Source organism: Aedes aegypti, chromosome 2 (genome assembly GCF_002204515.2).
Source record: "Aedes aegypti strain LVP_AGWG chromosome 2, AaegL5.0 Primary Assembly, whole genome shotgun sequence".
Classification (NCBI taxonomy): Eukaryota; Metazoa; Arthropoda; class Insecta; order Diptera; family Culicidae; genus Aedes; species Aedes aegypti.
The window spans coordinates 229727678-229755435 of NC_035108.1; the positions used below are offsets into that span (position 1 = coordinate 229727678).

A 27758-nucleotide genomic window follows, 5' to 3' on the forward strand; every position below is an offset into this window, starting at 1 on the left:
GTGGGCTGCTTGGGCACGTCAGGAGTTAATCATCAATATTAACCTCCTTTTCCCGAGCAGCCTAGATAGCCGTGTAGTGTCGGTAGCGGTTGTTTCAACTGGCTAAGAATTAACACTACGGACTGCCTGTTCCGGTGGTAAAAGTCCACCTAACAGGTGACCCCTAATTCATGGTGTGATGCGTACCGTGCCTAGGAATGAATGGTTAGGGGGGTCTAAATAAAACCTAACCGCTAACGGAGCCTGTGGGGTACCAGGGCGCCCTCCACAGTATTGAGTCCTTCCTGTGCTACCCGGAGCAATGGTGCAGGTGACCTTGTGTTTCTCCGAGATAATCGGCTGCCCTTCTTCAGTCTCTATCCTGAGGCTTAATAAGGGTGGGATTATGAATATGTTGACATTTAATTTAAATTATCACCTATATGGATTCGCATTATGCGTTTTACACAGTGTATTCTGTGCTCTTTCGCCTTTGGCGACTTTAAATAGATACCGATCTGGTTTTTTCGTTGCTGGTCTTTTTCGTGCTGAGATTGCAAAAAGCTTAATCCTGCCTAGTTTGGGTAGTGGCTACGGTTAGGTTAGCTCAGATCAATCTTCAGCATAAAAGAACAGCAACGATCAATCTTTGCAGACTCATGCAAAATGGTGCAGCTCAAGTGGCGCTAGTTCAAGAACCCTACTTTCGTAGAGGGAACTTCTATCTAGGTAACCTTGTGGACCCAGTTTTTGCTACTTTTAGCAAACTTGAAATGGCAAACTCGCGCTCCATGCCCCGCGCATGCGTGCTAGTTAATAAAGCAATCGTTGCTACACTCATTTCTGAGTTAACTACCAGAGATGTATGTGCTGTCACAATCGATGTTTCTGTTGGTGACCTCAACAGGAAATACGTCTATTGTTCGGTATATTTACCACATGATGAACCATCCCCAACGGATGACTTCAAACGAGTTGTCGTACACTGCGTAACAAAAAGCCTTCCGCTGATTGTGGGCAGTGATGCCAATGCACATCACATCATCTGGGGCAGCTCAGATATCAATTTGAGAGGCTCCAGTCTGATGGAATACTTAAGTAGTACAGACCTTGGATTACTTAACATAGGCAATCGCCCAACCTTCATGGTTTCTAATAGAGAAGAAGTGTTAGACATAACGCTCTGCTCGAATAGAATCAGTCACGAGTTGACGAATTGGCATGTATCAGATGAGGAATCATTATCTGATCATCGCTACATCTTCTTTGAACATTCAAATGTAACTGCGCAGACTTTGCGTTTTAGGAATCCTCGCTCAACAAACTGGGAACTCTACATTGAATTGGTTGCGACCAAATTTCATGGATATTCTCCATCCATTGAAAATCCAAGTGATCTGGATGATGCCGTTGATACTACAACATCCTACATTATGGAAGCTTTTGAAGAAGCATGTCCTCTGCGGTCTGTAAAGACTACAAGAGGGACCCCATGGTGGAATTCCGATCTGACTAGACTCAGGAAACAATGTAGAAGGAGTTGGAACAGACGCCGTTCAGCTGGATCAGAGTCGTTCAAGTCGGCTCGCAAGGCTTACAAGAAGGCTCTTCGTTCTGCTGAACGATCCGGCTGGAAAAACCTTTGTACAAATGTTTCCAGTTTGAGTGAAGTCAGTCGGCTGAACAAAATCCTTGCAAAATCTAAGGATTTCCAAGTGAACAAAATTCGTTTACCTAATGGTGACTTTACTTCTTCCGATGAAGAAGTTTTAGAATGTTTATTCAATACACACTTCCCCGGATGTGTGGACATAGCATCTACGGATGAACCAAATGTCTTTTCATGTAGTTACGAGTCTCTGGCCTCGGCTCGCAGTATCGTAACTACTGAATCGATTCAATGGGCACTTAATAGTTTTGCTCCTTTCAAATCTCCATGAGCGGATGGGACTTATCCTGTTCTGCTCCAAAAGGGATTTGAGTTTATCAAACATGTTTTGAAAAAACTACTTGTAAGCAGTTTTGCAACCGGGTACATTCCCAGATCCTGGCGTGATATTACTGTAAAGTTTATCCCGAAAGGAGGACGTGCGTCGTATGAAGAAGCGAAGAGTTTTAGACCAATCAGTCTGACCTCTTTTCTTCTGAAATGTCTGGAACGTATTATCGATCATCACATCCGTGATGTTTATTTGGCAAACATGCCTCTTCATGTGAATCAACATGCTTACCAATCTGGAAAGTCCACTGTGACTCTTTTACACAAAGTTGTATACGATATCGAGAAAGCATTCGCTCAGAAGCAATCCTGCTTGGGTGTTTTCTTGGATATTGAGGGTGCCTTTGATAACGTGTCTTTCGATGCCATATTGGAAGCTGCACGAAACCATGGGCTACCTACAATGATTACCAATTGGATTCATCAAATGCTCAAAAACCGACATCTCTTCTCGACATTGCGTCAAGCAGCGATTCGAAAATTGAGTGTTTGCGGATGCCCCCAAGGGGGAGTCTTGTCACCACTTTTGTGGAATCTCGTAGCAGATACGCTATTGAGGCAACTCAATAATTGCGGTTTTCCAACTTATGGATTTGCCGACGACTATCTATCTTTGATAGTTGGTATGTGCATAAGCACCCTATTCGACCTGATGCAAAGTGCTCTTCAGGTAGTCGAGAGTTGGTGTCGCCAATATGGCCTTTCGGTTAACCCGAATAAAACATCTATTGTTCTTTTTACGGAAAGACGAAACCGCGATGGAATTCGACCTTTACGTCTTTTTGGCACTGAGATTAATGTGACTGATCAAGTAAAGTATGTCGGAGTCATTCTTGATTCCAAACTTTCATGGACACGTCACATTGAGTTCAGAGTCAAAAAAGCTTGCATGGCCTTCGGTCAATGCCGGCGAACCTTTGGTAAAACTTGGGGCCTCAAACCCAAATATATCAAATGGATTTACACAACAGTTGTTCGACCAATATTGGCATATGGATGTCTTGTGTGGTGGCAAAAGGGCGAAGTGAGAACAATCCGATCAAAATTGGGCCATCTCCAAAGGATGTGCTTGATGGCGATGTCTGGTGCGTTCTCTACAACTCCCACAGCAGCGCTCGAGGCCCTTTTTGACGTTGCGCCACTACACATATATCTTAAACAAGAAGCACTTTCTTGCTCTTACCGTTTATGGGTACTGGATCTACTGGAGAAAAATCCAGTGAATCGTAGATCTACACACACTTCGTTGTTTCCACTTTTGGTGAATTGGGACAAAATTGTCCTTGCTCCAAGTGATCTCACAATTGCTTGTAACTTTCCTTACAGGACATTTACCACACAATTCCCTTCACGGGAAGAGTGGACGTCTGGCTATTTGGAAAGAAGTATATCAAACAATATAGTATGTTACACTGATGGCTCCCTTCTTGAAGGTAGAGCTGGTGCAGGAGTATATTCTCGTGAGCTAAGGCTGAATCAGTTTTACTCACTTGGTAGAAACTGCACCGTTTTTCAGGCGGAAATATTTGCTCTTATGTGTGGAGTGCAATCAGCACTTCAACAGCGCGTAATGGGTAAAGTAATATACTTCTGTTCAGATAGTCAGGCTGCTATAAAAGCTCTTGCTTCGGCCAACTCAAGATCGAAGCTTGTTATCGCATGTCGAACTCAAATTGAGGAACTGAATTCAGTCAACTCTGTAAACCTTGTATGGGTACCTGGCCATTCTTCCATCGCTGGAAATGAATTGGCTGATGAGCTAGCTCGCGATGGAGCATCACATGACTTCATTGGCCCTGAGCCGGCTATTCCAATTTCCAAGTGCTGGGTGAAGCTTCAGATAAACTCTTGGGCGGCAACTCAGCACAAGCAATATTGGAATAGTTTGGAGTCATGTCGTCAAACAAAATTGTACATTACTGAGCCATCTCCAAGGGTGGCGAAGTATTTAACAAATCTGTCAAAGCAGAATTGCAGTCTCTTGGTCAGAGCGTTGACAGGCCACTGCCGACTCAACTATCACATGGCAAATATTCAGCGTGCTGACTCATTTGTGTGTGATAGTTGTGACTCCGATTATGGAACTTCGTATCACCTGATATGTAACTGTCCAGTTTTTGCGCAAATGCGATTCCAATTACTTGGTAAACACTTATTAAGTGAAACTGAATTCAGAAGCCTGAATCTTCAGGACATTCTGTTATTCTTAACCCGCTGTGGTAATGAGCTATAGGCTCTCTTTTACGCTCATGCGTTTTGCAGTGCCCTTTTTAGGGCGCTGTTCGAACCCATTGTGGTATGGAGCTACATGCTCTCATTTCGCTTATGCGATCTTCCCTCTTCAAGGGATCCCACTCCTATTTCCTCCCATCTTTCCCTTCCCTTTCCTCTCCCATCGGGTAGATGATGAAATAGGCTCAAATATGGCGATGGCACAAATCTCCCAACTGGTGGGGAACGTGCCTTTGGAGCCGGCCTTCTGATACCTGATACCATCCAGCTTCTTCCGACGTTCTTTTGGGATGTGGCAGTAAGCTGGCGACCCAAAAACTCGCAGCTTCGAAACATCAGGTTTTGTACCTTCCCACACTTCACTCGGCGTCACACTCGAATCGAGAACACTACACGGGCTTCTGTTCGTCAAATACGCCGCAGTTTGTATCGCTTCACCCCAGAACTCACGACCGACGGCGGAATCGAATAACATCGAACGCGCTTTCTCTACGAGGGTTCTGTTCATTCGTTCACATATCCCGTTTTGTTCAGGAGTGTAGGGCACAGTAAGTTCCATTTTGATACCCTTACTCGCACAGAACGAACGCATTGCCTTACTGGTGTATTCACCACCATTGTCCGACCGAAAACGCGAGATTTTCACTCCGAACTTTGCCGTTACTTGCGCTTCATAGTTTTTGAAACAATCCACTACTTCGTCCTTTGATCGGATCAGGTACACGACCGTAAAACGTGACCAATCGTCAATAAAACTCACAAAATAACGCACATTGTTCCATCCGACAGGGGTCACAGGCCCACAAACATCCGAGTGGACAATCTCCAAGACACGACTCGAACGACGCTCTTCACTCAGCGTAAACGGATTTCTCGTCTGTTTCGCAGACACACACGGCTCACAAATTGTTGTCGCACCACCACTACACTTCGACGGAATTCCCTTCACTGTTCCGTTCTTCATTAGTGACGACAAATTTCGATCACCGAGATGGCCATACCGGCGATGGCAAAGCTCGGTTTCTTTGCTGATTTGTCCCGAAAAACATAACATGTCATTGTTGCACCGACGCGAGAAAAAGTTCAACTCGTACAGTTTATTCCGTTTTCCACCGGTGGCTACTACATTCGACCCACGAAATATTTCCAGCCGACCACCAGCAATCACTACTTTCATTCCGGCAGACTCCACTTTGCTCAGCGAAAACAAATTACATCGCGCCTCCGGAATAAACAACACTCGGCTAACTGTCGACTCGATCACTTTTTCTCCGACGACCGACAATACAGGCACATCACCAACGTATTTGGCTGTCACCCACTCGCCGTTCTTCGCCACGGCTATTTCCATCGGCTTCTTCAGTGGCGAGAGCTTTGCAAACAAGCTTTTGTCATTGCATATGTGTTCGGTGGCGCCCGAGTCCACGAACCACTGCACTCGACTCATCGGCGGTTTGCGTTTGCGTTCGTCCGCCAAAAACACTACACCACCACCATCATCACTTGGCTCTCCACTGGGCTCCGCGCTGTAAGCCGACGGTTTCACTGCTTTCTTCTCTTTCTTCTCAGGGCAGTTCGAAACCTTGTGTCCCTCTTTCTGGCACCCGAAGCACTTCCACACTCTCGGCTTTTTCAGCTTTGGGGTGCGAGAAACTTTACCACTACCACTGAAAGCGGCGGCCTCGTTGTGGTCTCCACACACATCACTCGCGGCAATCTACTTTCGTTTTATCTCTTCGTCGAGAAGTCTACACTTAACGAACTCCATCGTTATTTGTTCTTCCGGCTGACTCTCGATCGACGTCACGACAGTGTCGTACTCAGAGCCCAACGACAAAAGCAACCGACAAACGACGTCGATATCGTCGATTTTTCCACCGGCGTTTCGGAACAAACGAATAAGCCGATCGTATTTCACAAAATAATCCTGTAACGGACCACCCGAGTGACGTAGCTCGAAAAGTTCGCGGTTCAGCTGCATACGTTTTGCAACACTTTTTCTCTCGAAAATGCGCACTAATGTATCCCACATTTGTTTCGCCGAACTTTTCCCGTGAAGCAACTCTAACTGATCATCATGTATTCGCGATACGATGATGGACTTGCACTTTTTGTCTTTCTTCTGGCGCTCCGCGAGAGCTTTTCGTTTTTGCTGCTGCTCAGCCGCCGAATCTGTTTCTTCCACTTTTAACTCCTCTACGTCGTCGATTTCGACATCGATACACTCGACCAAGTCATGTTCCTCTAACAGGTCATCATGCGAAATCTAACTTAAAATTCTGCCATCGAAAGGCACTAGTGAGCATGCAATATTTGAAAATGGAATGCTGGCTTTAGCAATTGATATTTTACTGGTTATTCAGTAGAGTAAATATTTGTAACTGCATATTCAGCAAACTGGTAGTTTACTGAAACTACCAGCAAAACATCTGTCAAAAACTTTCGTCAGTGCAGTTTGTTTTCGTCTCGCCAAATAGTTCTTCCATTTACCAACGGAATTTTTTAAGTATCACGAATCTTTACGAAAATATAAAATTCCGATACATTGGAATCATTATTTTCCGTATCGTTTCGTAAAGATAAAACATCGCATGACAGGTCTCAATGTTTTGATTTTCCAAGGATCGGAATATTTGAAACCGAATATGATTCTGAACGGCTTTTTCGCATCTTTTCCTTCAGATCCAAAACATTGCTAATATTTAAGTATTTATGATTATTACCGTACATAACAAGAAGGATGCTCTTAAACTGGTAGGTATTATCGCAAATATGTATGCTCAAAAAATTCTTGAGGCCAACTCTTCCCCTGCAATGAGATAACATATTGATCGCAATAACCATAGTTTATGAATGCCTCTTGCCACCCTGAGGTATGTAATATCCAGGTCAACCATCCCACTGAACTACTTTAAATATCTTTATCCAATAATACAGTTACTCACAAAATTGAGCGTACAAGTTGGTTTTTGGTTTTATTTTCATTTTTTTTCCTTTAAAAAGAATGATATTCCAGTTTTCTAAGGCATGTTCAATACATAATGGTTCGAATATTACACTATGTACAAAAAAAAGTATATTATATTTCGTTTAGTTATTTGTAAAAATCAAATTTTAAAGACATTAATGATTTTGGACACACAAAATTGAGCGTACAATATTAACTTATGTCCGATATACGGTTCAATCACCGTAATTTTTGTCAGTTTTCTTGTAAACAGTGTTCGACGCGGTGCTGTGCTTGAACTGGTCTTCGAATTTCGCGAAATCGGCTGTTCCGGGCGAAGTTTCGGCGGAATGGAAGGTAAAAGGAAGCAAACCGACTTGGCCACCCGAAACCTTATCGTCAGTCTGTACTGCAAAGGCAAGATCATGCGGGAAGTAGGCGAGATGGTCGGACCAGTGAAACAAAATCAAAATAGACGAAAAACAAACAACAAAGCAAACTCGCTCACAATCGTTTGTCGCAACAGTTGCGGATAAGGATACAGTCAAAAGCAAAATTGTCATGACAATCACAGAGCGCAACATTGTTGCAACCTTTTCAACTCGCGATTAATCAGTTATTTTAAACACAAACCCAAATTTGTTTTATGTATGCTGTTTGATAATGTGTCAATGTTTACCAACACGGAGAAAGTTCTCGAAAATTGCAATGCGAAGCCCAGAAAATCTCTGCGCACGTAGTGATCGATCTTTGTCATATCCTGTTCAAGTAGTGATAAACTCATGTTGCGGAGAAAAAATTGTTGCAACAAGAATAGGAGGTGACAATGTCTTTATTGCTGCGTGTTGGATGACATTTGATTCACTGGGTCGGACGCACTCATTCTACCGTGCAATGTTTATTAACAAATGGAGATACGAAGGAAAACTGCAAAATAATCCCGGCAGAGGTCGTAAACGCATCCTTTCTGCTGGCGATGAACGGTTGATCACCCGGAAAGTCAAAAATAATCCAAAGATTTGTGTGCCAAACCTGACGTCCGAGGTGTCGGAGATGATCAACATACCGGTTTCCACCGAAACCGTCCGCAGGGTCCTTCGACGTAACAACTTACACGGTAGAGTAGCTCGTCGCAAACCATTTATTTCCGCTGTGAATAATAAAAAGCGTCTGGAATTTGCAAAAAAGTACATTTCACAGTCGCCTGAGTTTTGAGAACAAGTGCTCTTTACGGCGAGACGAAGATTAATCTTTTTGGTTCAGATGGAAAGCTTGAAATCACAACATTTGAAACCAACGATGAAACACGCAGGAGGAAACGTTATGCTGTGGGGCTCGATGGCAGCAAGTGGAACCGGTAACATTGAGTTTATCGATACTATCATGGATAAGATGTTGTAGGGTAAACAGGTATAATACGCCCCCCCCCCCTAAGGAAAAACTGCTTTATCGCAGTGAAAAATGCATTACTTCTATAGGTTTTTGGTGTCAAAGTGTTATTTACTTAGTTGGCCATGCTCTACATGCAACTTTCTTTTGCCAGGTAGCTTCTAAAAGAAGTACAAGACGTTTTCTGTAAACGGTCCAAATCTTGGCGTTTCAAAACAAACCGGGCAATATGCCCCTCCCGTAGAAAAAGTTCCGCAGCGTTGTAGAAATGTTTCCAAGGAGAATTCCACTACTTGCTAAGCTTAAAAGGGTCCATCAACACACGCTAACTCTGAAGTACCCATTAATGGGTACTTTCGTACCCATTTCCAACTAAAGTGGTTTAACTCATTAAATGGGTAAAGCCGATTTACTCATTAAAGAGTATTCGACATGAACTTCAAAACATGGGTATTTTTAACTCTTGGTTAGTTATGGAAAAATGGGTAAAAAAACCTCATCTTTTGTCGATATTGCTCTGAATTCAGTTTAGGACATTCAGAAAACTAATTGCAAAAATAGAATAATATGAATGAAACAACACATATTTATTATTTTAAGTCTTGGTCATACATTTTCGTCATATTTACATATACTTTTTAACTATTAAAATGCCGATCGTAGATTCTCCAATGGATCCTTCAAGCAAAACATTTCTCGTTCCCGGACACTATTTCTGTTCTCCATTGCAGCGTATTGAAAATGGGCTCTTGAAATTATTGTGCCACCACCGACACGTCCATTTCCGGATTCTGTTGAATTAAAACGGTGAAAATAATTATTCTAGAATCCAAACAAAAACTGATTCCTACTTACCTTAAAAGATATTTTGATTATGACTGCCAGTAGAATTTTGATTATAAGATATGCTCCAGACAGCAAACACAAAAACTTCTGCATCAGATTTTCATTCAACTAAAAATAAACAGAACCGCAACAACAACTGGAAAATGGCGGTGCTGTTCTTTAGACTATCATGTGTATTATCTACCCATTATTGTTGATCCATTGGAAGCTTCGTTATGGGGATTAAGTACCCTTTTTATGACATTCGAAAAATACTCTTTTTCTGACAACTCAGTACTGTTCATAAAAATGGGTACATGGAACTCATTTAATGGGTACTCCAAAGTTAGCGTGCAGTCTTCTTCCGGTAAAAGTTTTTGTAATAAGTACAATAGTGAAAGATGGGCTTCGTTTACAACGAGGCTTGCCTATCGGACCCAATAATTTGCGCCAAAAAGCAGATTTTCGATATTTTTGGTATTTCTATTGGTTGTTTATACTTCCCAAAGATCTTATATGCGCAACATAATTTTTTCGCGGATATTTAAGATATGTTATCATATTTACGTGTTATAGAAGCCTCAATCCCTTGAAAATGAAATGGGGCGTATTGCCCGGTTGGGGCGCATTATACCAATTTACCCTATATTAGCATCCTGAAGAAGAACGTCAAAGCAAGTGTCGATAAACTCAACCTGCCATCGGTTAACTACTTCCAACAAGACAATGATCCAAAGCATACGGCCCACATTGTCAAGGAATGGTTGCTCTACAATGTTCCAAAGCAGCTGAATACTCCACCGCAGTCACCAGACCTTAACCCTATAGAGAATCTGTGGAACGAACTTAAGATTCGAGTCAACAAACACCATCCAACCAACAAAAATGACCTAAAGTTGAAGATTTTGGAGGCTTGGAATGAAATCCTACCGGCGGTCACGAAAAAATTGGTGGAATCGATGCCGCGCCGGCTGCAGGCGGTCATTGATGCCAATGGAGGGCATACCAAGTACTAAATCCTGAGCGGAAATAATATGTTGTCAACAATTTGTGAATTTTAATATGGTTTGAGTTGTTGTACGCTCAATTTTGTGTCTTTGAAATCGAAGATATTTTTTTTATTTTGACTGCAATAAATTACTATATAATTATCAACCCAATTTTCTTGCTGCATATCGAAATATTCGAATGATAATTTTAGAGAACACTTTGAAAATTTAAAGTATCACACTTTTTAGGGGAGAAAATCGAAAAATGATGTAAAAATTCAGCTTGTACGCTCAACTGTAAATTGTGCTTTGCTTTGATAAATGGATTATTGGGAAAGTTGTGTATCGCACTTCGAAGGTCACCAAGCAGTGGTTCCAAATATGTTTCCATGCAAATGGATCCATACCCAAAGTTCTTCAAATATACATTTACGCGACAAATTACACTGGTTTTTCTATCCAAATGCCGATTTGCACTTGACTGCATCATTGCCACAATTAATAATAATCGAACAAGCCTATTTCAAGTGGCTGACATACTGTTACAAATGTTTACAAGCAAAGTTATCGTGAAACAAATAAAACAAACAAACTAGCAACCCTGCTGAGAGCACATGCTGTTGCTAAAACGTAAACAATTTTCGTTGGCGCGAAACCGATTCACTGCCTTTTCTTGCCCGCCAACGGCGAAAACAAAGGGTTTGACGTTTCCGCACTTATGAACCCGCCCGCACTTCTGAAGTGCGGGGTCCAATAAGGTGGGAACTGCGCAAACATTTATCGAATATTCTTTACGCACAGTTATTTTTTTTACGAATCGATAACGATAGCTATCGATTTGTTATATGAGCATCTTTAATCTCGATATAAAGAAATGTGAAAAAAAAATTAAAGATATGGTTGACCGGGATAGTGTGGCATACGCATATATAGTTGATAAGTGTCCTTCTGCTTGCTATTCATCTAACAATTAGAGCTCAATTACCAATCAGAAGGCATTGAAAAAAAAAAATCATAATAAACATAAACGGTCCGGTTCGCATGAAACCCCACAAATGTTTTTGATTAATGATTAATTTTTTGAAGGTCGGTAAATGAAACAAAAGAAGTCCGCTTTTCTGGTACCATAATCCGGGGTAACATTGATCAGTTTTTAGGATATTTCTTAAATATTTAATTCAAAAATGCAAATGTTCTGAGTTTTATATTTTTAAAACAAGTACTGCCACTCATAGCTCGTGACTCCATACTGTATTTTGTTTTTTGAAAGATTTAAGCATGTTTACAAAAATGTTTAATGTGATTTTTTCATTAGCTGATATGGGGTAACATTGATCATCCATGTAAACAACGTTCGGTAATATTGAAAATGTCGTTACTTACTTAAATCATCGCCCCTGAAGCCGAATATGATGTCCAAACGGTTACATCTCATTTACTTTTTGAGTTATTGCAAAATTAAAAACACCTCGAACAGCGGAATACGCCTAAAAAGGTTGGCAATTTCCTAAGGGAATTCTACATTCTTAACAGTAATTCGTTATTGTTGCCTAATTGAACATACTTATAAAAGTTTTGACACCGGAATCCTTTTTGTACGGTGCTATTTTAGTGAGAACCGCATTTTCCTTGCTCATATCGCTTGCAGAACCTATGTGAGACATGAATCTTCGGTAGTGTCATCCCTAACCATTGAAATCATTGAATTTCAAATTTTAAAAATTCGATCTTAAGATGATTGTATAGACGTGGCCAAGGTCATAGTTGACTTTATGCACCCAATATTGCCAGTATAGACTTGTTTAGTCTAAATAAAATAAATATAAATTTTAGGCTGACAAAATCGGGAACAAAGAATGCAAAAATCGGGGGTAGACAAAATCGGGTCAATAAGGGTGCTAAAACCGGGGCAAAATAGTGGGCTGACAAAATCGGGTCATTACAGTTATTGATAAAAATAATACTATTTTTAGTGAAATTTCAACATCACAAATATTAATTTCACAAGCTTTGTAACATTTCATTGAAGTTCGTCAATAATGACTTAGTGTGTAAGACGTCAATTTAGCCGTTTATTTACACTCAGAAATAAAAATAGTCACGGTTCTACTAAAGTTTAAGCATTAATGACTATTTTCTATCTGCCTTTCTTTCATTCTGCTGTGAATATGTACACTAACTATCATTTCGACTGGGTTGAAACTTAGCGATGTGCATCCCAGGCGAATTGGGAAACAGGAATAAAATTCCCTACAGAATTAAAGAGAGGCAGATAGAAAATAGTCATCATTTACTAAAGTTTAGTAATTCTGTGACTCCCCGTGTTTCTGCACGCAAAAAAATTGTGCAGTAAAATCTACAATTTTAGGGGGTTAACTCAGGCCCATGGCACGGGACGACGTTTAGCGTAGTCAACATCTCCATGTGTTTACTCATTTTCGGGTAATTTGAATCGAGAGTGCAACCAGAATGCGAAGTTTTGTTTGATGTTTATGATCCATAATCGAGCAAGTGCCGCAATAAAATCACCGATTGCTTGCTTGGAGGCTTGCAGGATGCCTTTCAATGTTTTCTCTCCTTCCAAAACCATCGAAATGTTGAATGTGCTTCAGCTTTTTGGCACATTATGAGCTGATTTAACAATATCAAAAATTGATAATCAAACCATAACAAACAATTAAACAAAACAACGGTCTTTATTTTCACAGTTCTTACAACTGACAGTGGGCGATATTCATTTATCGCCCAGGACATCCTGGCTACGAAGAACACTGTGTATCGATATATGGTTGTCATGGGCCTGGGTTAACTTAAGCGCTCGCACCGGCAATTTTCAGCAGACCAGAAATGTGCATGATTTTACCATGTCTGTAGTTGAAATCAGATTGTTGTAAATTATTTCTGCTAAATGTACCAGTAATTCGGTGTGGTGTACCGTAAACATAGTAAATTGGTCTGAATGTCCATGGTAGTTTTAAAAATGGGCGTAGTCAGCTAAAATAGTTATTTGTACCACAAAACTTCGCATCTCATGAGCAGGCGCGATTACGGTTTGGTGCTGGGAAGTCAATATTTGGGAAAGTTGTGTATCGCACTTCGAAGGTAACCAAGCAGTGGTTCCAAATATATTTCCATGCAAATGGATCGATACCCAAAGTTCTTCAAATGTATATTTACGCGACAAATTACGCTGGTTTTTCTATCCAAATGCAGATTTGCACTTGACTGCATCATTGCCACATTAATGATTATCGAACAAGCCTATTTCAAGTGGCTGACATACTGTTACAAATGTATTACAAGCAAAGTTTTCGTGAAACAAATAAAACAAACAAACTAGCAACCCTGCTGAGAGCACATGCTTTTGCTAAAACGTAAACAATTTTTGTTGGCGCGAAACCGATTCACTGGGCGGTATGCATATTGTACATCCCGATAAAATAAGCCAGGAGAAGTGGATGAACTTGTCATTAATTTTCCTGTCAATTTTCATACAAAATCTACTTTTTCTCTGCTATAAATTCACTCTGGGTGAACCATTTCTCCTGGCCTATTCAGAAAGAGGACTTCGCTCAATAGGCCAGGAGAAGTAGTTCACCTAGAGTGAATTTATAGCAGTCCATCTCTGTCCGGTATAACGGGATTAATATCCTCAAAACTATAAAACTGATCATCATTTATGGATAGCAAACAGTTGCACATTAAGCACCGCCAACATCTGATTGAGTCGACATTGATCAAAACATTGGGCGGTATGAATAAAATGTAGTAAAGTTGAGTTTACTACATTCTCGGTAGTAAACGCTATATGTGGAACACGAGTGGAACATGTTTGTGTCATTTTCCTTTCTACACCTTTCGAACATACTACAAACAACGCATTGCTATGAATAAAGGTAGCTTTGTAGTAAAAGCTACTGGTAGTTAGCTTCAGAGGTTGCTACACATGCTTTCAGATTGCGGAATTGAATGGAATAATTTACTTTTGAGTAAAAATCAAGGGAAAACGATATGAGTTTTGATATTTCGGAAGGTATTTTGAGTTTTGCTTAGGAATTCTGAGGTTACGAAAGCATTCGCCCCGCCAATGCTGAGATTCCGGTAAGATTACCGGCAGTAGCAATTTAAATATCCGTGTGAGTTCTGGCATTACGATAATCATGTTATTTTCTAGGAATTTTAGAATGTCGGTAGAAATTCAGATAAGGTACACCGGGGTAAGTTGAAACGACTGGGATAAGTTGAAATGGCAAGGTATCATAGTGAAATTTCATACTGATGAGAAATTAAATCCCAGGAACATTAAGTTAACAGATGGAACAAACTTTTAGGGAATAAATATCTGCTAACATTTATTGATATCCTATTGAAAACTCTGCATTTCATCTTGCCCCACCCGTTTCAACTTGCCCCGGTGTACCTTATTTATAATGTAATTCTGAATTTTACGTGTAAATTCTAACATCTCAGATTTCCTTTTGAATACCGGAATAGACCATTTCCGTGAAAAAATATTATTTGCCTATAAGCTTTCTATTCATGTCGTAAACGCAGGGATTGGCCGAATCACGGAGACAAATAAAGAACGTCTTACTCATGCTTGTTCACAACAAAGAATGACACTTTACTTCATTTTCTCTTGACAGTCATATGGTTGGTAGTTTGATAGACAGGTAATGTAACATAGGTGAATCGAATTCAAGGTACATATAGAGTAGGTAAGACGAATCACAACATCTCTCCCCCGTTAAGTAATCTCCTGTCATGTAAGTGTCTACAGATCCACATATATTTGGTTAGTAGGTTAGTCACAATACATTACAGGTTCAATCTACGCGGAGCTCTAATTTCACGGCGAGATTTTCTGATAGTTTCGCCATCATTCCCTATCAAAGCTCTTGTATTTACACTCCGCTTACCCTTTTCCCCTGAACCTGGTCGCGTATTGTTAACCGCAGTACTGACAGGGGTAGATTGTCTTCCAGTGTCTGATATTGCCGTATTCTGTTCAGGAACATCAACAGTTTTTTCTAGCTCTTGTCCAGTCGAATCAAGCTCAACTTTAACTTGGACAGCAGCTTGATAGTTTTGGGTGGGCAACAACACTTCACTACGTCGCTGAATGTTCTCTGGATTCTGTTCACCCGGTTGTAAATATTGAGCAACAGGCCCTGGCTTCAGTTGGTCAATATGACGCTTCCACATTCTTCCATCATCAAGCTCGATCATATAGTGAAGTTTTCCGACTTTCTCAGCTACAACTCCAAATCTCCACTTCTCTGATTGTGACATAAAGTCTCGTGCAGCTACTCGATCATTTATCGCGAAAGAGCGCACCGGCTTTTCCTCCCCCCGAAAATCTTTGCGAGCGGAGTTCTGCTGTTCGGGAATCAGAAGATCCAGTCTAGATTTTATTTGCCCTCCAAAAACCAACATGGATGGACTTTTTCCTGTGGCAGGATGCACAGTCCTTCGATACGCCATCAATATCTGCTGCAACTCAACGTGGACTTCAGAGCGCGGGCATTTCAGTGCTTTGATTTTGTCCTTAAATGTCTGGACATACCGTTCCGCTTGACCATTTGTCGCGGGATGGTATGGCGCTCCCATCTTGTGCACAATTCCGTTCTTCTTCAGAAATTTCTGAAACTGGTCGGACGTGAATTGTGTGCCTCGATCCGTTACCAAAACTGATGGTAGTCCGAAAGTAGCGAAAAACTCCCTCATCTTCTCAATAGTAGTCTCCGTAGTCATGTCAGGAATAACCTTCACCTAGGGCCACTTGCTGTGAGCATCAACTATGATTAGGAAGTACAGCCCCATGAACGGTCCAGCGAAATCAGCATGGATCCTTTGAAACGGTTCTGAAGGACATTCCCAGCAGTGTACTTGTACCTTAGCAGGACTTGCTCGAACTCGAGCGCAGTCCATACAGTTCCGAGCCACCTCTTCTATGTCCCGATCAATGTTCTCCCACCAGCAGTAAGATCTCGCCAATGACTTCATCCTGGAGACACCAAAATGACCGGTATGCAACTCGCTGAGGACGCGGCTCCGAAGCGGTGGAGGCACGTATACCCGTATCCCTCGCATTAGGCACAAACCTTGCATACTGAACTCCTTCTGGTCGACTCCAAACCGAAAGCGGCCATCAACAGTACGTCCTGATTTCAGTCCTTGAATTAGTTCTTTGACGCTCCGGTCCCTGATAGTAATCTCGCCAAGCTCTTTAGCATCTACCGGAAGCGTTTCAATCTGATTAATCTGAACCACGTCGATTTCTTCCACATGATTTCGGATGCTACGGTCTGTAACCGGTAAACGTGACATTCCATCAGCGTTTGCATGGTCCTTTGAAGGACGATAACGAATATCGAAATCAAATGACTCGAGAAAAACGGCGTAATGTTGCATACGCAGTGCACATAGCGTCGGAAAACCTTTATCAGGCGAAAATATCTGTACTACAGGCTTGTTGTCGGTCACCAGAATAAATTTTCGTCCGAAAAGGTATTGATGAAATTTCCGTACCCCAAAGATTATCGCGTAAGCCTCCTTGTCAATTTGGCTGTAGTTTTGCTGGGTAGCATTGAGTGTCTGTGAAGCGTATTGAATCGGCCGTTCACTACCATCTGGGTAAATATGGCTCAGTACCGCGCCAACCCCATATGGTGAGGCGTCTGTGGCCAACACCAACGGCAATTTAGCGTCATAATGTACTAGCAAACGATTCGACTGCATTTCTGATTTCACCCACAAAAAGGCTTGCTCACATGCATCAGTCCACTCAAATGGTGTCTTGTCTTTCAGTAGGTTATTTATGGGATAAACTCTAGTGCTTAGGGTTTCCATAAATCTACCGTAATAATTCACGAGACCTAAGAACGCACGGATCTGTTCGCGATTCTCTGGGCGCGGCATATTCTGAATAGCGTCAACCTTCTGTTGCATTTTATGAATCCCGTGCTGATCCACAATGTATCCACAGTACTCGATACTGTCGGCAAAAAACTCACACTTTGCCACATTCACTCGCATGTTGTGCTCATGGAACCTTTTCAAAACCTCACGTAGCCGATCCAAGTGAGTTTTATCGTCTGGACCAGTGATCTTCACATCATCTAGAAATACTGTAACTCCTGGTATTCCCTGTAATATTTGAGATATCTCCCTCTGAGAGATGGCAGGTGCAGAAGCAACTCCATACATCAACCTTGTTGGCTGATACAGACCTAGGTGTGTATTCAATGTCAACGTTGGTTGGTCTTCAGCAAGCACGGACATTTGCAAATAAGCTTGAGCCAAATCCAGCTTAGTGAATTTCTGTCCACCTGCCATGTTGGAAAACATTTCGTTGATCGTAGGTAATGGATGTTCGTCGACTAGCAAACTCTTATTAGCCGTTAGTTTGTAGTCTTTGCAAAGACGAATTTTCCCTCCAGACTTCATCACCGGAACCACCGGTGTAGCCCACTCACTACGGTCAACTTTCACCAGAACTCCACTTTCGACCATGCTATGAATCTCCCGTTCCACAGCATCTCGAGTTGTAAACGGAAGTGAGCGTGCTTTGAGAAACACAGGTTTCGAATCTGATTTGAAGTGCAAAGCGGCTTGAATACCCTCAATGTTACCAATTGATTCATCAAAGACAGAGGAAAACTCTTCAATCAACCCTTTGACTGCTGCCGGAAGAGGATTAAGCAAAGTAATTTTGTCAACAGAACTAACGGTGCCCCCAAGATATCATTCCAGTTCAGCCGTAAGGCTCGCATCCACTCGCGTCCTAACAATGGATGCCTTTTTCCTTCCACTACGAACAAACGCAAGCGTTCCATTTGACCCCCGTACACAACTTTCGCCTGGATGACACCGAGAACACTGATTTTGTTCCCACAGTAACTACGCAGTTCAATATCTGTTGGTTGCATTGACAATCTCTCCAAATACTTAGCTTTGTCAGTACTGCTGATCAACGACACCGGAGATCCACTGTCTACCTCAAACTGGATCAGCGCTCCACCCACTCTCACATTAAGGAAGATCTTTGACATATCATTAGAGCAATGTTCTAACTTACACACATCAACAACATATACCTGCTCTTCATCGGAGCCTTCTGACTCTGATAAATAGAAATATTAGTAGTAGAACGCTAATGGCGCTGTTGTCATAAAATTGGTTTAACTAATTATTACCTTTAATTGTTATTTTTCATTAATTGATCGATCCCACGCAACAGAGAATGTTTTGTTTTGGCCCTTGACACTTTGAAGCCCGGTACTCACGCTGTCACATCGCAGCAAACTATATGTTAGTCACACGAACAGCAGCGACATTAGCATTCTTAGGTTAATGCTTCTACTCTCTGATACTTCGCTATTGTCTACCAGATTTGCTGAATGTTTCTTTGGGTGGTTCTTAATCTTACTCGTTTGAGCATTGGAGCTGAGGCACACTCGCTTTAAATGGCCTTTTTTCTTGCACAGGCCGCAAATTTTATTTTTGTGCTCACACTTGTCAGCCAAGTGTGCCTCACTTCCGCAACGGAAACACATAAACTTGTTAGTCGGGTTAGTTACCTTCACAGCTGCGTCTCTTCCGTGCTGCAACTTTTTCCGATCCATCAAGTTGACTTCCTGCATTCGTCGGTTTAGCACTTCTGCTCCTTCGCCGGAAGCCTCCATGGACAACGCGATCTGCTTGGCCTTGTCGAACGTCAAATCCTTTTCTTCGATCAGTCTGGTTCGAATTCGTCGGTTCCGGAGGCCGAAAACCAATTGATTCCGTAGTCCTTTCTGCAGATAATCACCAAAACCGCAATACTTCGCTTCTCGCTGTAACGCCGTGATGTATTCCGCTGCGGATTCTCCCTCTCGTTGCATCCGCTGCCGGAACTTCCACAGCTCAACCATCTCCAATGGTTCGGGGTCGAAGTACTGCCCCAGCAGCGTAACAATTTCTTCGTAGGTTTTGGCTTCCGATCCTGGAGACAAATGGTCGCAAAGCACATTGTATGTCTCGGTTCCCATATAATGAAGCAGCATATTCCTCTTCAGAGCCTCACCGATGCCAAAAATCTGCAGTGCGCCTTCGAATCGCTTCACCCACAGAGACCACCTTGTTTTGTTTTTGTCGAATGCTTCGAACGCGAAGGTAGGCGGGATTACCGGAGCGGCGGCGGCGGCAGCGGCAGCTGCGCCTCCGATTGCATCTGTTCTCTCTTCCGTCATGTTTCACTTCGTCGCACACACACAGCATACCAACGCACACGATGGTAGTAGCAGCAGCACGTACAGTATAGCAGAGATATGTGTACTCCGTTTCCCCTCACCGGAAAACAGCAACAACGTATAGTGGTGTGGGTGTCAGTTATCACTTCGATTTGATGAGCCCCAATGCAGAATGCTACTTGACCGGATCTCTCCTCCTCGTCCAAGCTGTCCTCAATGAGAGCTCCGCCACGATTCTGATATGGCCGGCCGTATACTTTCAATGCGGCATTACTAATCCGCTCGTCGCCAACTGCCGTAAATGCAGGGATTGGCCGAATCACGGAGACAAATAAAGAACGTCTTACTCGTGCTTGTTCACAACAAAGAATGACACTTTATTTCATTTTCTCTTGACAGTCATATGGTTGGTAGTTTGATAGACAGGTAATGTAACATAGGTGAATCGAATTCAAGGTACATATAGAGTAGGTAAGACGAATCACAACAATTCATTTACTGAACAAACTTTCCCAAGGAACCCATATGTTTTGAAGTTAGAGGTATTGAAAAACAATGAAAAACTGGCGGCACAGTAGTTCACCCCACGGTCCTCTACAATTTATATCTCTCCGATGTTTTTGGGAACCCCTTTTTCTCCTATGAATTTATCTCCACGTTTTGGTGAATTTCGATCAGCTGTTTCTCCGCGGTCTCCACTTTGTTGTTCTCCGGATTCGTGGATGGTGTCGTACCAAAAAAATTGCTATCTCTGTTGCTCTTTCATCATGGTCAACTATCTATCCCGCTCTTTGACGTTCCCCGCCGGAATGGTTTACATTTTTTATACGGAGTTGACATTCACTGCAGGTTATGTCGTGCAACATATATCTCCTCCTATTATACCACTTTCACGGTGGCTGGAATCCCCACATCCATTCCGGAAATCATCTTGCTGCTGCTGGCCGTCGGAATTCCTATATGAACAGGATGTTCAACGGAGCCATACATTTCATTGCGGCATACATATTTTCCCGTTTTTGTTTATATCGACTTTCCAAAACATTTGCCATCATCAAAGTTCTACTAAATAATTTGACGATGGAAGAGATTCACTTCGGCAGTGGGGTTTTTTGAAAGCTACAAAGCTCATATTTGACCACAATATGCGTCGTAGTAAAGTGCTCCTTATTGCCAAGTTTCAGACAATTTGGTCGAGAAAAACCTCCCATTCCAAAGTGAATCATTGGAGTTGTTTCTGTACCCTACATCGTTTTTTAAGCTGTTCCCGTTTCGAGGTTGCTTGCAAGAGTTCATCGATTGGCATATGATTTGATTCAGATTCATCCTGGGTATCGATTACCGATTAATAACAACACTATGCTATCGCACAGTAAATTTATTTTACTTTTGCGACCGATATTTTCCGCTGGTTATTGGCTTGGCGCACCAAACCGTAATCGCGCCTGCTCATGAGATGCGAAGCTAATGTAAGTCGAAACAATGGGACGGCGGCTGTGATTACTCCTGGCGGCTTTAACAGATGTAAATAAACGGCTAAACTGACCTCTTACACACTTAGTCATTATTGACGAACTTCAATGAAATGTTATACAGCTTGTGAAATTGATATTTCTGATGTCGAAATTTGATTGAAAACAGTTTTCATCAATTCTAATGTGCATTACTCTAATTTGGCAATGAATATTAAGAAGCAATGTGAATTCTCATTTATTTTGCTGCCAGTTGAGTAAGAAATCAAGAGAGTTTTATACTTTGTTCTGTGCAATTTTCTCTCACTGTGTAAATAAGTTCGCAGCTCCAAACTGACCTGCGATCATATTCTGGATTTTACCAAAAAATACAATACAAAACCGGAAGAGAGCAGGAGACTTCGACACTTCTCGGAATCCATTTCGAGGACTATCGCGGAGCACAACAGCAGCTTCCGGCAACGAGATGAAGGCGATGTTTATTGTAGGATTTCGTACTGGAATTCAGGTACGATGATGGTCATTTTTCAGGTAGTCCTTAGTCCTTGTCATTCCGGTGACGGGTTGAAGCAATAAATGACGATTTCATGAACAATAAACAAAAATAATTGCTACTCATTGTTTAAATGGACGAGCGAGTCAGTTTTGTTGCTTGTGCGGGAATCGTGGGTTTTGACATTTCATCGTGTCTACAAACATTCAATGCAGGGGTGTTATTCAACGTTGTGGAAAAAATCTGCACTTTGTATGCTCAAAGGGTTGAAACAACTGTACCGCACGACGATTTTTATATAAAAATGTGGTGAACATCCATGTTTTCAAAAAATTTTAAGAAAATCAGGAGTGTGTATAAATAAAATTTGAAAGTGTTAATATTCATTAAAAATGATTGTCTTTCAAAGAAAAATACAAAAACTGGGGGTTAGATCTGACGGAAATGGTCTATTTCTGTAGGAACTTTGAGATTCCGATAGGGATGTCGGATTTTTTATGATAATTCTGGAAGTTTAAATACCATTCTAGGAATATTGCGAAAATATTAGGAATCTGGTAAAAATTCTTGAATTGGGATGGGAATGGGATTTATAATATTAATCTCTTGGAATTCTGTGGGTATCTTTGAGACGGTATTTCTGTAAGAATCTATGAGATTGCGGTGGGATTCCTGCGAATTATTGTGTGAATATTTGTAATTCTGAAAATCAATCTTTGTAATTATTGTAAAAAGATTCCGTTGATCTCCAGTTCCGTTGGAATTTCAAAGCAAAGCTTTAATATGAACGTTTTGAATGTCGGTAAATATTTTATAGATTTCAACGGGATTTTTTGTGAAATAGATAAGAATTTTAATAATTTCAAAGGGAAACATGGTGTTTAAGGGGAGATCCTCATTGAATTCTAACGACTACCAATGGAATCACTACAATTCCCATAAAAATCTCGACATTCTAAGTTCTAGAAATTCCAAGGATAACTATCAGAAACCCCACCAAAATAACGAGAATATCACAGAAACACTTGGAACTTCCGGAATTCAACATGCTGTTAAGAAAACACACGGGGAGCATCAAAATTCTACCGCAATTTCACCAGAATCTCAGTACTGGTGCTAGAAAATATGTGGTTCCAAATTTGGTAGCTGTAATCTCAAGATCTCTTCATAGATGTTAGGCTAGTATTTAAAATCATCAATCACTGGCGTTGGCGAAGGCCGAAAACCACCCAGAAAATTATTTGATGTACCATCATCATAAAATCATAGACATAAAGAGAATACCAGACTAATCGCAAAATTACACTACACATCTTGTCAAATAACAGCACCTTCATGATTTGTGCAAATTGTCGCGTAATCGATTAGATTCCATGCATTTTCTTCATATGCATGATTGTAATAATTTTAAGCGTCACTCTGAATAGATTGTTTTTTTACGTGCAGAATAACTCTGCATGAATGGAAATTTCTTAACGTGCAGCTTCAGTCACTGCTCATGTTCGAAAGTAGTAAGTACTATTGTGCTTTGCTTTGATAAATGGATTATTGGGAAAGTAGTGTATCGCACTTCGAAGGTCGGCAAGCAGTGGTTCCAATATGTTTCTAAGCAAATGGAAAATTCTTCAAATGTACATTTACGCGACAAATTACACTGGTTTTGCTATCCAAATGCAGATTTGCACTTGACTGCATCATTGTCACAATTAATTATAATCGAACAAGCCTATTTGAAATGGCTGACATACTTTTACAAATGTTTTACAAGCAAGTTTTCGTGAAACAAATGAAACAAACAAACTAGCAAACCTGCTGAGAGCACATGCTTTTGATAAAACGTAAACAATTTTCGTTGGCGCGAAACCGATTCACTGCCTTTTCTTGCCCGCCAACGGCGAAAACAAAGGGTTTGACGTTTCCGCACTTATGAACCCGCCCGCACTTCTGAAGTGCGGGGTCCAATAAGGTGGGAACTGCGCAATACATGTTCGAAAAGTTTTTTATTCATACCAAAAGTGTAGTAAACTTTGTGGATTTTGTTTTTGAGTAGATGCTACATGTAGTAAAGTTCAAAGTTTTTTATACATATCACCCATTGACATGTCTTTCAAGTCGGTGTTGCCGTTTTGCCGTTCTTGCCGTAATGCCGTTGCATTGTGTTTGACCCTTAAGACCATGCCCACCGCAGCGTGAATAAACACAAATTGCTAACGACCATCATAACGCGACATTGCACCGGTCGTTGCTAAACACGTATGGGAAACAGCAACCCACCCTGTCGGTTAACAGTGCGTTTGTATATTTGGCAACGCTATCCAACCGATCCAACCGTTGCTATTCTGCAAAACAAAGTGACGTGCAATCTTTCAGGCATTCATCCGGGGATTTGCTGCAAGAATTTCTCCGGGGACCCGCTCCAGGTATCCCGTCGAGTATATATTTTCTTCAGAAATTTATCCGTGGATTTCGTCCAGAAATTCATCTTGAGATTTTCTCAAGAAATTTCTTCGATGATTTGATACACGATTTTTTCCGGGGGTTTCGTCCAGGAATTCCGCCGGGGATTTTCTCCAGATATACCTCCTGAGATTTTTCCAAGGTGATTTGGTTCAGGATTTTCTCTAGGATGATTTTCTTCAGAGATACTTTCGGGATTTTTTTCAGAGAATTTTTCCGGAGATTTCCTCCGAGAATTTCTCTTGGGATTTAAACCAGGAATTCATTCGAATATTCTCTCCAGGATTTTTTTTCTAGAATTTCTTCAGGGGTTTCGAGGATTCATTCGGCGATTCCCCCGGGAGTTTTCTCCAGGAATTTCTCCGAGAATTTCAAGGTTTCTCTCTGGGGGTATTCCTAGACCTTGTTGGAGTTTTTTTTTTCCAGGAATTCAACCGGGGATTTCTATAGCAATTCCTCCGGGGATTTCGTCCAGGATTTTCTTCAAAAAATCTGTCGCGGATTTTTTTTCAGAGATTTTTTCCGGAGATTTCCTTTAGGAATTTCTCTTGGGAATTTAATTAGGAATTGCTCTTGGGATTTCAACCAGGAATTTCTCCGGGGATTTTCTTCAGGAATTCCTCCGGGGATTTCAAGGATTACTCCGGCAGTATCCCCAAGAACTTCTCTGAGAATTTTCGCCAGGAATTTCTCAGGGGATTTACAATAGTAATTCCTCACGGGATTTACTCCAGGAATTCCTCAGGGAATTTCCAATAGCAATTCCTCCGAAGATTTCGTCCAGGATTTTCTCTGGGGATTTAGTCCAGAAATTCATTGAGAAATTCCTCTGAGGTTTTCCTTCAAAAATTGTTTCTGGGATTTTTTAGAGAATTTTTTCTTCTCGAAACTTCTCCTGGGATATCCTCCAGGAATTTCTCCAGAAACTTCTTTGACGATATGCTCCAGGCATTCCTTCCGGAGAATTCCCCCAAGAACTCCTCCGGGGATTTTCTTCAAAAATTCTTCAGGAGATCTCCAATAGCAATTCCTTCGGGGATTTGCACCAGAAATTTTTCTGAGGATTTTCTTAAAAAAATGATTGGATATTGTTTTATAGATTCCTCTGGGGATTTACTCCAGGATTTTTTCCGAGAATATCAAATAGAAATTCCTTCGGGGATAATCGTCAAGACCTCTATTGAGAATTTTCTCCAGGAATTCCCCAAGGGACTTCTAATAACAATTCCTACGGGGATTTCGTCCAGAAATTCTTTTGTGCTTTCCTCCAGGAATTGCTTCGGGAATTTCCTCCAGAAGCACTTCCGGAGATTGGTCCAGGAATTCCCCTGAGCATTTCCTCCAGAAACTTCCCTGGCGATTTGCTCTAGAAATTACCAAGGAGATTTCCAATAGTAATCCCTCAGGGAATTTCGTCCAGAATTTCCTCAAGGTATTTCACCCAAAAAAAATCATAAGGAAGTTTCTCCGGGGATTTTCTTCAAAAATTATTTTGGGGATTTTTTTTCAGAGAATTTTTCTGGAAATTTTCTCCAGGTAGTTCTTGGAAAATTTGCAACAGGATTTTTTCCGAAAATTTTTTCCAGGAATTTCTTAGAGGATTTCCTTCAGGAATGCCCCCGGGGATTTCTTCCAAGAACTTTTCCGAGAATTCCCTCCAAGAAATAATCCGGGGATTTCCTTTGGAGATATTCTCCAAGAATTCCTCCGGGAATTCTTTTGGAACTCCACCAGGAATTCCTTCGAATTTCCTTCTTAGTTTCTCCAGCAATATCTCTAGAGTTCGTCAAGCAATTACCCCGGTGTTTCTCCAGAAACGCCTCCAGAGTTCCTCCAGAAACACATCCGGAGTTCCTCCATAGTTTTTCTAGGATTTTCTTTTGGAGATTCTGTAGGATTATCTCCAGACTTCCTACAGGAATTTCTTTCAAGTTCTCTGGGTATTCCTTCGGTGCTTCACCGTTCATTCCTCCTGAGTTGTTCCAGAAATTCTTTAGGAGTTCTTTCAGCAATTCTTCTGGATTAAATCCAGTATATCCTCCGAAGTTCCTCCAAAGTTCCACCGGGAAGTACTTTGGATTTCCTTCTTAGCTCCTTTGGAATTGTTGCGTAGTTCTTTCGGGTATTCCTCAAGGAATTTTCCGGGTTTTCCCCATGAATTCCTCTGTAGGTCCTCTAACAATTCTTCCGGCGTTCCTGCAGAAATTTCTCCGGAGTTCTTCCTGAAGCTTTGAAGAAACCGCGAAGCATATGCTGGATAAAATCCAAAAGAATTGCTGAAAGAACTCCAGAGGAATTTCTGGAGCAACTCAGGAGGAATCACCGGTGAAGCTCCGAAGGAACTCTAAAGGAATTCCTGTAGGAATTTTGGACAAAACCCTAGAAAATCTCCAAAGGAAATCCTGGAGTAACTACGAAGCAATTCATGGAGAAACTTAGGAGGCGTTCCTGGAGAAACTCCGGATGTGTTATTGGAGGAAGTCCGGAAGCGTTTCTGGAGAAACACCGGAGTAATTGCTTGACGAACTCCGAAGAAATTCCTGGAGAAACTAAGGTGAAAATTCAAATTCCCACAGTTGGAAAGAAACTCCGGAGGAACTTTCTAGAAAACCAAATGAATCGCTGGAGGAATTTCTGGAAGAAATCTAGAAGAATTGCCGGTGGAATCCGGAGGACGTTCCGAGGAATTGCTGGATGATTTCCAGAAGAATTGCCGATGGAAATCCGGAATATTTTTTAGAGGAATCCCCAGAATTCCCAGAAGAAGTCTAGAGAAATTCCCGGAGCATTTCTGTTCTATGAGTCGATGGGAACTTCAGTAATCGATTCATGAAGGTTTGCCTGTACTTGAGGAACTCTGGAAAATTCTGGAGATATTTCGAAAAAAAAATCAGGACGAATTATGGAGAAAATCCGAAGGAATTCCCGGTGGAGCTGCAAAAAAATTCCCGGAAGAGTTCTTGAAAAACAAATCTGGAGGATTTTTTGGTGGAACTCCATGGAGGAAATCCTCGACCCCGGAGGGGAAACCTTAAGAGGAGTTCATGAGGCATCCCTGGAATTTCTGAAGAAAATTCCGGTGGAATTCTTGATAGAAATAATCAAAGGAATTCATTAGCGATACTTTTTGTCTAAACGTCCAAACAATGCGGGCACTTCACGTTATGTCGTGCAAACACTGTAGCTGTCAATAATGATAAACAAGAAGCAAGAATAGCAACTACCGGTGCGGAAACAGGGTTGTACTTTACCAACCTTGATATCAACGATCGGTGCAGAAATGAAAGAATAGCTAAAATAGAACCGCTTTGCGTATTCATTTTATGCACGCATCTGTGAACGCACTGGTGGGCAAAACTGTGAAAACTAAAATAAAAATAAAATAATTCGTAGAAAGTTGGCTTTTTTCGCTCCCATACAATTTGTATGGAATGAAATGTTGGATTGTTAAACTCAGTGGGAACAAACGCCACCTGAGGGCAGAGCACGAATTAAACTCAGTGCGAAATCCCAACCTGAGGGCAGGTTCCAAAACAAGCCAAGGAAGAGCGGAGAAATTCTTTCTTAGATGTAATTCCAATGAAAATTGGGAAGGAAAATTCCTTCTCCAAAGTCTCTCTTGGAATATACATTTGAAGTGAGAAAAAGTAAGTTAAACTTAACATTACTTTTATTTCTCCACAGCGCTCTCGGTTTACACCAGAGCAATCAAAAGTATTCTGATTACTAAGAATGACGGAAAT

At 41.4% G+C, this 27758-nt stretch overlaps 1 protein-coding gene and 1 long non-coding RNA gene across 2 annotated transcripts in view; one reads left to right on the forward strand and one right to left on the reverse strand.

The window, feature by feature from the left end:
* The window catches only part of LOC5574548 (scavenger receptor class B member 1), a 494233-nt gene that overhangs the window by 404385 nt on the left and 62090 nt on the right, over positions 1 to 27758 (forward strand). The gene's annotated exons all lie outside the window — the stretch shown is intronic.
* Positions 9113 to 9711, reverse strand: LOC110676434. Its single transcript, XR_002500381.1, has 2 exons — positions 9402 to 9711; positions 9113 to 9337 (listed from the first exon to the last, which is right to left on the reverse strand). It is a non-coding gene; the product is annotated as an uncharacterized LOC110676434 (long non-coding RNA).